Genomic DNA, 9,680 nt, shown 5'->3' with positions numbered 1-9,680 from the left:
TTGTGTCCCTATGGGGTGCCCCTGCCTCCGTATATAAACGATCAAGGGGGGGTGCGGCCGGCCAGGAGAGGGCGCGCCAGGAGGAGTCCTACTCCCTCCGGGAGTAGGATTCCCCCCCTTTCCTAGTTGGAATAGGATTCGGGAGGGGGGAAAGAGGAGAGAGAGAAGGAAGGGGGGCGCCGGCACCCTCTCCTTGTCCTATTCGGACTAGGGGGGAGGGGCGCGCGGCCCAGCCCTGGCCACCTCTCCTCTCTTCCACTAAAGCCCACTAAGGCCCATATACCTCCCGGGGGGTTCCGGTAACCTCCCGGTACTCTGGTAAAATCCAGATTTCACCCGGAACACTTCCGATATCCAAATATAGGCTTCCAATATATCAATCTTTATGTCTCGACCATTTCAAGACTCCTCGTCATGTCCGTGATCACATCTGGGACTCCGAACAAACTTCGGTACATCAAAATGCATAAACTCATAAAATAACTGTCATCAAAACCTTAAGCATGCGGACCCTACGGGTTCGAGAACAATGTAGACATGACCGAGACACGTCTCCGGTCAATAACCAATAGCGGAACCTGGATGCTCATATTGGCTCCTACATATTCTACGAAGATCTTTTATCGGTCAGACCGCATAACAACATACGTTGTTCCCTTTGTCATCGGTATGTTACTTGCCCGAGATTCGATCGTCGGTATCTCAATACCTAGTTCAATCTCGTTACCGGCAAGTCTCTTTACTCGTTCCATAATACATCATCTCACAACTAACTCATTAGTTGCAATGCTTGCAAGGCTTGTGTGATGTGTATTACCGAGAGGGCCCAGAGATACCTCTCCGACAATCGGAGTGACAAATCCTAATCTCGAAATACGCCAACCCAACATGTACCTTTGGAGACACCTGTAAAGCTCCTTTATAATCACCCAGTTACGTTGTGAAGTTTGGTAGCACACAAAGTGTTCCTCCGGCAAACGGGAGTTGCATAATCTCATAGTCATAGGAACATGTATAAGTCATGAAGAAAGCAATAGCAACATACTAAACGATCGGGTGCTAAGCTAATGGAATGGGTCATGTCAATCACATCATTCTTCTAATGATGTGATCCCGTTAATCAAATAACAACTCTTTTGTTCATGGTTAGGAAACATAACCATCTTCGATTAACGAGCTAGTCAAGTAGAGGCATACTAGTGACACTCTGTTTGTCTATGTATTCACACATGTATTATGTTTCCGGTTAATACAATTCTAGCATGAATAATAAACATTTATCATGATATAAGGAAATAAATAATAACTTTATTATTGCCTCTAGGGCATATTTCCTTCAGTCTCCCACTTGCACTAGAGTCAATAATCCAGTTCACATCGCCATGTGATTCAACACTAATAGTTCACATCACCATGTGATTAACACCCATAATTCACATCGTCATGTGACCTATACCCAAAGGGTTTACTAGAGTCAATAATCTAGTTCACATCGTTTATGTGATTAACACCCAAAGAGTACTAAGGTGTGATCATGTTTTGCTTGTGAGATAATATTAGTCAACGGGTCTGTCACATACAGATCCGTAAGTATTTTGCGAATTCTATGTCTACAATGCTCTGCATGGAGATACTCTAACTAATTGCTCCCACTTTCAATATGTATCTAGATCGAGACTTAGAGTCATCCAGATCTGTGTCAAAACTTGCATCGACGTAACTTTTTACGATGAACCTTTTTGTCACCTCCATAATTGAGAAATATTTCCTGATTCCACTAAGGATAATTTTGACCGCTGTCCAGTAATCTACTCTTAGATCACTATTGTACTCGCTTGCTTAACACAGTGTAGGGTATACAATAGATCTGGTACACAGCATGGCATACTTTATAGAACCTATGTCTGAGGCATAGGGAATGACTTTCATTCTTTTTCTATCTTCTGCCGTGGTCGGGCTTTGAGTCTTACTCAATTTCATAGCTTGTAACACAGCCAAGAACTCTTTCTTTGACTGTTCCATTTTTGAACTACTTCAAAATATTGTCAAGGTATGTACTCATTGAAAAAACTTATCAAGCGTCTTGATCTATCTCTACAGATTTTGATGCTTAATATGTTAGCAGCTTCACCGAGGTTTTCTTTGAAAAAAAATCCTTTTAAACACTCCTTTATGCTTTGCAGAATAATTCTACATTATTTCCGATCAAGAATATGTCATACACATATACTTATCAGAAATGTTGTAGTGCTCCCACTCACTTTCTTGTAAATACAGGCTTCACCGCAAGTCTGTATAAAACTATATGCTTTGATCAACTTATCAAAGCGTATATTCCAACTCCGAGATGCTTGCACCAGTCCATAGATGGATCGCTGGAGCTTGCATATTTTGTTAGCACCTTTAGGATTGACAAAAACCTTCTGGTTGCATCATATACAACTCTTCTTTAAATCCATTAAGGAATGTAGTTTTGTTTATCCATTTTCCAGATTTCATAAAAATGCGGCAATTGCTAACATGATTTGGACAGACTTAAGCATCGCTACGAGTGAGAAAATTTCATCGTAGTCAACACCTTGAACTTTGTCAAAACCTTTTTTGACAAGTCTAGCTTTGTAGATAGTAACACTACTATCAGCGTCCGTCTTCCTCTTGAAGATCCATTTATTTTCTATGGCTTGCCGATCATCAGGCAAATCCATCAAAGTCCATACTTTGTTCTCATACATGGATCATATCTCAGATTTCATGGCCTCAAACCATTTCGCGGAATCTGGGCTCATCATCGCTTCCTCATAGTTCGCAAGTTCGTCATGGTCTAGTAACATGACTTCCAGAACAGGATTACCGTACCACTCTGGTGCGGATCTCACTCTGGTTTACCTATGAGATTCGGTAGTAACTTGATCTGAAGTTACATGATCATCATCATTAGCTTCCTCACTAATTGGTGTAGTAGTCACAAGAACAGATTTCTGTGATGAACTACTTTCCAATAAGGGAGAAGGTACAATTACCTTATCAAGTTTTCTACTTTCCTCCTACTCACTTCTTTCGAGAGAAACTCCTTCTCTAGAAAGTTTCCGAATTTAGCAACAAAAAGTCTTGCCTTCGGATCTGTGATAGAAGGTGTATCCAATAGTTTCCTTTGGATATCCTATGAAGACGCACTTTTCCGATTTAGGTTTGAGCTTATCAAGTTGAAACTTTTTCACATAAGCATTGCAACCTCAAACTTTAAAAAACAACAGCTTAGGTTTCTTGCTAAACCATAGTTCATACGGTGTCATCTCAAACGGATTTAGATGGTGCCCTATTTAACGTGAATGTAGCTGTCTCTAATGCATAACCCCAAAACAATAGCGGTAAATCTGTAAGAGACATCATAGATCGCACCATATCAAATAAAGTATGATTACGACATTCGAACACACCATTACACTGTGGTGTTCCAAGTGGCGTGAGTAGTGAAACTATTTCACATTGTTTTAACTGAAGACCAAACTCGTAATTCAAATACTCTTCTCCACGATCAGATCGTAGAAACTTTATTTTCTTGTTACGATGATTTTCCACTTCACTCTGAAATTCTTTGAACTTTTCAAATGTTTCAGACTTTTGTTTCATCAAGTAGATATACTCACATCTGCTCAAATTATCTGTGAAGAACAGAAAATAATGATACCTGTCACGAGCCTCAATATTCATCGGACCACATACATCAGTATGTATGATTTCCAACAAATCTATTGCTCGCTCCATTGTTCCGAAGAACGGAGTCTTAGTCATCTTGCCCATGAGGCATGGTTCGCAAGCATCAAGTGATTCCAAAAGCCCATCAGCATGGAGTTTCTTCATGCGCTTTACACCAATATGACCTAAACGGCAGTGCCACAAATAAGTTGCACTATCATTATTAACTTTGCATCTTTTGGTTTCAATATTATGATTATGTGTATCACTATGATCGAGATCCAATGAACTATTTTCATTGGGTGTGTAACCATATAAGGTTTTATTCCTGTAAACAGAACAACAATTTATTCTCTTACTTAAATGAATAACCGTATTACAATAAACATGATCAAATCATATTCATGCTCAACGCAAACACCAAATAACACTTATTTAGGTTCAACACTAATCCCGAAATTATAGGGAGTGTGTGATGATGATCATATCAATCTTGGAACCACTTCCAACACACATCATCACTTCACCCTTAACTAGTCTCTGTTTATTCTGCAACTCCCGTTTCGAGTTACTAATCTTAGCAACTGAACTAGTATCAAATACTGAGGGTTGCTATAAACACTAGTAAAGTACACATCAATAACATGTATATCAAATATACTTATGTTCACTTTGCCATCCTTCTTATCCGCCAATCACTTGGGGTAGTTCCGCTTCCAGTGACCAGTCCCTTTGCAGTAGAAGCACTTAGTCTAAGGCTTAGGACTAGACTTGGGCTTCTTCACTTGAGCAGCAACTTGCTTGCTGTTCTTCTTGAAGTTCCCCTTCTTCCCTCTGCCCTTTTCTTGAAACTAGTGGTCTTGTCTACCATCAACACTTGATGTTTTTCTCGATTTCTACCTTCGTCAATTTCTGCATTACGAAGAGCTTGGGAATCATTTCTGTTATCCCTTGCATATCATAGTTCATCACGAAGTTCTACTAACTTGGTGATGGTGACTAGAGAATTCTGTCAATCACTATCTTATCTGGAAGATTAACTCCCACTTGATTCAAGCGATTGTAGTACTCAGACAATCTGAGCACATGCTCACTAGTTGAGCGATTCTCCTCCATCTTTTAGCTATAGAACTTGTTGGAGACTTCATATCTCTCAACTCGGTATTTGCTTGAAATATTAACTTCAACTCCTGGAACATCTCATATGCTCCATGACGTTCAAAACGTCTTTGAAGTCCCGATTCTAAGCCATTAAGCATGGTGCACTAAACTATCAAGTAGTCATCATATTGAGCTAGCCAAACGTTCATAACGTCTGCATCTGCTCCTGCAATAGGTCCGTCACCTAGCGGTGCATCAAGGACATAATTCTTCTGTGCAGCAATGAGGATAAACCTCAGATCACGGATCCAATCCGCATCATTGCTACTAACATCTTTCAACACATTTTTCTCTAGGAACATATCAAAATAAACACAGGGAAGCAACAACGCGAGCTATTGATCTACAACATAATTTGCAAAATACTACCAGGACTAAGTTCATGATAAATTTAAGTTCAATTTAATCATATTACTTAAGAACTCCCACTTAGATAGACATCCCTCTAATCCTCTAAGTGATCACGTGATCCAAATCAACTAAACCATGTCCGATCATCACGTGAGATGGAGTAGTTTCATTGGTGAACATCACTATGTTGATCATATCTACTATATGATTCACGCTCGACCTTTCGGTCTCCGTGTTCCGAGGCCATATCTGTATATGCTTGGCTCGTCAAGTATAACCTGAGTATTCCGCGTGTGCAACTGTTTTGCACCCGTTGTATTTGAACGTAGAGCCTATCACACCCGATCATCACATGGTGTCTCAGCACGAAGAACTTTCGCAACGGTGCATACTCAGGGAGAACACTTCTTGATAATTAGTGAGAGATCATCTTAAAATGCTACCATCAATCAAAGCAAGATAAGATGCATAAAAGATAAACATCACATGCAATCAATATAAGTGATATGATATGGCCATCATCATTTTGTGCTTGTGATCTCCATCTTCGAAGCACCGTCGTGATCACCATCGTCACCGGCGCGACACCTTGATCTCCATCATAGCATCGTTGTCATCTCGCCAATCTTATGCTTCCACGACTATCGCTACCGCTTAGTGATAAAGTAAAGCATTACAGCGCGATTGCATTGCATACAATAAAGCGACAACCATATGGCTCCTGCCAGTTGCCGATAACTCGGTTACAAAACATGATCATCTCATACAATAAAATTTAGTATCATGTCTTGACCATATCACATCACAACATGCCCTGCAAAAATAAGTTAGACGTCCTCTACTTTGTTGTTGCAAGTTTTACGTGGCTGCTACAGGCTTAAGCAAGAACCAATCTTACCTACGCATCAAAACCACAACGATAGTTTGTCAAGTTGGTGCTGTTTTAACCTTCGCAAGGACCGGGCGTAGCCACACTTCGTTCAACTAAAGTTGGAGAAACTGTCACCCGCTAGCCACCTTTGTGCAAAGCACGTCGGGAGAACCGGTCTCGCGTAAGCGTACGCGTAATGTCGGTCCGGGCCGCTTTGTCCAACAATACCGCCGAACCAAAGTATGACATGCTGGTAAGCAGTATGACTTATATCGCCCACAACTCACTTGTGTTCTACTCATGCATATAACATCAACATATAAAACCTAGGCTCTGATACCACTGTTGGGAACGTAGTAATTTCAAAAAAATTCCTACGCACACGCAAGATCATGGTGATGCATAGCAACGAGAGGGGAGAGTGTGATCTACGTACCCTTGTAGATCGACAACGGAAGCGTTAGCACAACGTGGTTGATGTAGTCGTACGTCTTCACGGCCCGACCGATCAAGCACCGAAACTATGGCACCTTCGAGTTTTAGCACACGTTCAGCTCGGTGACGACTCCGATCCAGCAAAGTGTCGGGGAAGAGTTCCGCCAGCACGACGGCGTGGTGATGATCTTGATGTACTACCGTCGCAGGGCTTCGCCTAAGCACCGCTACAATATTATCGAGGACTATGGTGGAAGGGGGCACCGCACACGGCTAAGAATATGATCACGTGGATCAACTTGTGTCCCTATGGGGTGCCCCCGCCTCCGTATATAAAGGATCAAGGGGGGGGGGTGCGGCCGGCCAGGAGAGGGCGCGCCAGGAGGAGTCCTACTCCCTCCGGGAGTAGGATTCCCCCCTTTCCTAGTTGGAATAGGATTCGGGAGGGGGGAAAGAGGAGAGAGAGAAGGAAGGGGGGCGCCGGCACCCTCTCCTTGTCCTATTAGGACTAGGGGGGAGGGGCACGCGGCCCAGCCCTGGCCACCTCTCCTCTCTTCCACTAAAGCCCACTAAGGCCCATATACCTCCCGGGGGGTTCCGGTAACCTCCCGGTACTCCGGTAAAATCCCGATTTCACCCGGAACACTTCCGATATCCAAATATAGGCTTCCAATATATCAATATTTATGTCTCGACCATTTCGAGACTCCTCATCATGTCCGTGATCACATCCGGGACTCGAACAAACTTCGGTACATCAAAATGCATAAACTCATAAAATAACTGTCGTCAAAACCTTAAGCGTGCGGACCCTACGGGTTCGAGAACAATGTAGACATGACCGAGACACGTCTCCAGTCAATAACCAATAGCGGAACCTGGATGCTCATATTGGCTCCTACATATTCTATGAAGATCTTTTATCGGTCAGACCGCATAACAACATACGTTGTTCCCTTTGTCATCGGTATGTTATTTGCCCGAGATTCAATCGTCGGTATCTCAATACCTAGTTCAATCTCGTTACCGGCAAGTCTCTTTACTCGTTCCGTAATACATCATCTCACAACTAACTCATTAGTTGCAATGCTTGCAAGGCTTATGTGATGTGCATTACCGAGAGGGCCCAGAGATACCTCTCCGACAATTGGAGTGACAAATCCTAATCTCGAAATACGCCAACCCAACATGTACCTTTGGAGACACCTGTAGAGCTCCTTTATAATCACCCAGTTACGTTGTGACGTTTGGTAGCACACAAAGTGTTCCTCCGGCAAACGGGAGTTGCATAATCTCATAGTCATAGGAACATGTATAAGTCATGAAGAAAGCAATTGCAACATACTAAACGATCGGGTGCTAAGCTAATGGAATGGGTCATGTCAATCACATCATTCTTCTAATGATGTGATCCCGTTAATCAAATAACAACTCTTTTGTTCATGGTTAGGAAACATAACCATCTTCGATTAATGAGCTAGTCAAGTAGAGGCATACTAGTGACACTCTGTTTGTCTATGTATTCACACATGTATTATGTTTCCGGTTAATACAATTCTAGCATGAATAATAAACATTTATTATGATATAAGGAAATAAATAATAACTTTATTATTGCCTCTAGGGCATATTTCCTTCAGTAACATCTCTAGGCCGAATAACAATGCTTCATATTCAGCTTGATTGTTTGTACAAAAATATTCTAAGCGGCATGAGGCTTCAAAAACAGCACCATGAGGAGATATGTAAACAATACCAACACCTTGGCCATTGCTACAAACTGAACCATCAAAATATAATCTCCACGGTATTAATGAGACAAGGTTTATATCAATGTCATGCTTGTCATCAATCCAATGTTCAACAATAAAATTAGCAACGATTTGGCCTTTCATGGATTTTAGAGATTCATAGGCCAAATCATATTCAATCAAAGCATAAGCCCACTTGCCAATTCTACCACTAAGAATTGGCCTATGCAGCATGTACTTAATGACATCGGTTTGACAAGCTACTACGCAAGCACTCGGCACTAAATAATGTCTCAATTTTGTGCAAGCATAATATAAACATATACATAATCTTTCAACAAATGTATACCTTGTCTCGGCGTCCAATAAGCGGCGGCTCAAATAAGTGATGGCATGCTCTTTTCCTTTGGTTTCTTGAGTCAGAACAGCACCAATAACTCCTTCCTCTGCTGCAATGTAAAGCCTGAAGGGTTCCCTATGCTTGGGTGCTTTCATCACCGGAGGAGTGCACAAATAATTCTTGATCATATCAAATGCTTCTTGTTGTTTTGCCCCCCAAGTGAAATCAGCATCATTCTTTAACCGAAGGATAGGAGTAAACGCATCAACCTTCCCTGACAGATTAGCTATGAACCTCTTCAAGTAATTGACCTTGCCAAGGAACTTTTGCATATCTGTCTTGCATGTTGGAGCCCCCACTTTCTATGGCCTCTATCTTTTTGGGATCAATCTCTATGCCATCTTCATGGATAATGAAACCCAAAAACTTACCAGCTGACACACCGAATGCACACTTCAAAGGATTCATATTTAGTCCATACTTTTTCATTCTCTCAAAAGCTAAACGCAAATCGGCCAAGTGAGATTCAAAAGCGTTCGATTTGACAACAATATCATCAATATAGACTTCAAGTACGACACCGAGTAAATCATGAAAAATCAAATTCATAGCCCTTTGATATGTGGCGCCAACATTTTTTAATCCGAATGTCATCACTGTCCACTCGAATAAACCAAGAAAACCAGGGCAATGAAAAGCTGTCTTGGACATGTCCTCTTCAGCCAAAAAATTTGATTGTATCCGGCATTACCATCTAGAAAGCTAATAACCTTATGTCCAAAAGCATCATTAATAAGCATATCAGCTATTGGCATGGGATACTCATCTTTGGGTGTAGCCCTATTCAAATCTCTGAAGTCAATGCACACCCTCAACTTGCCGGATCCTTTCTTATCCACAGGGACAATGTTAGAAATCCACTTGGCATACCTGCAAGGTCTAACAAAATTAGCTTTAAGCAAACGATCGATCTCTTCCTTGATCCGGTCATATGTTTTTGGATTAAACTTTCTGGCCGATTGTTTATATGGTCTAAAACCAGCCTTTATAGGTAACCGATGCTCCACTAGCTCTC

This window comes from Triticum urartu, chromosome 7A (genome assembly GCF_056163025.1).
Source record: "Triticum urartu cultivar PI428250 chromosome 7A, HENAU_Tu73, whole genome shotgun sequence".
Taxonomy (NCBI): domain Eukaryota; kingdom Viridiplantae; phylum Streptophyta; class Magnoliopsida; order Poales; family Poaceae; genus Triticum; species Triticum urartu.
The sequence above is the reverse complement of the archived record's forward strand: the minus strand, read 5'-3'. Positions refer to the sequence as shown.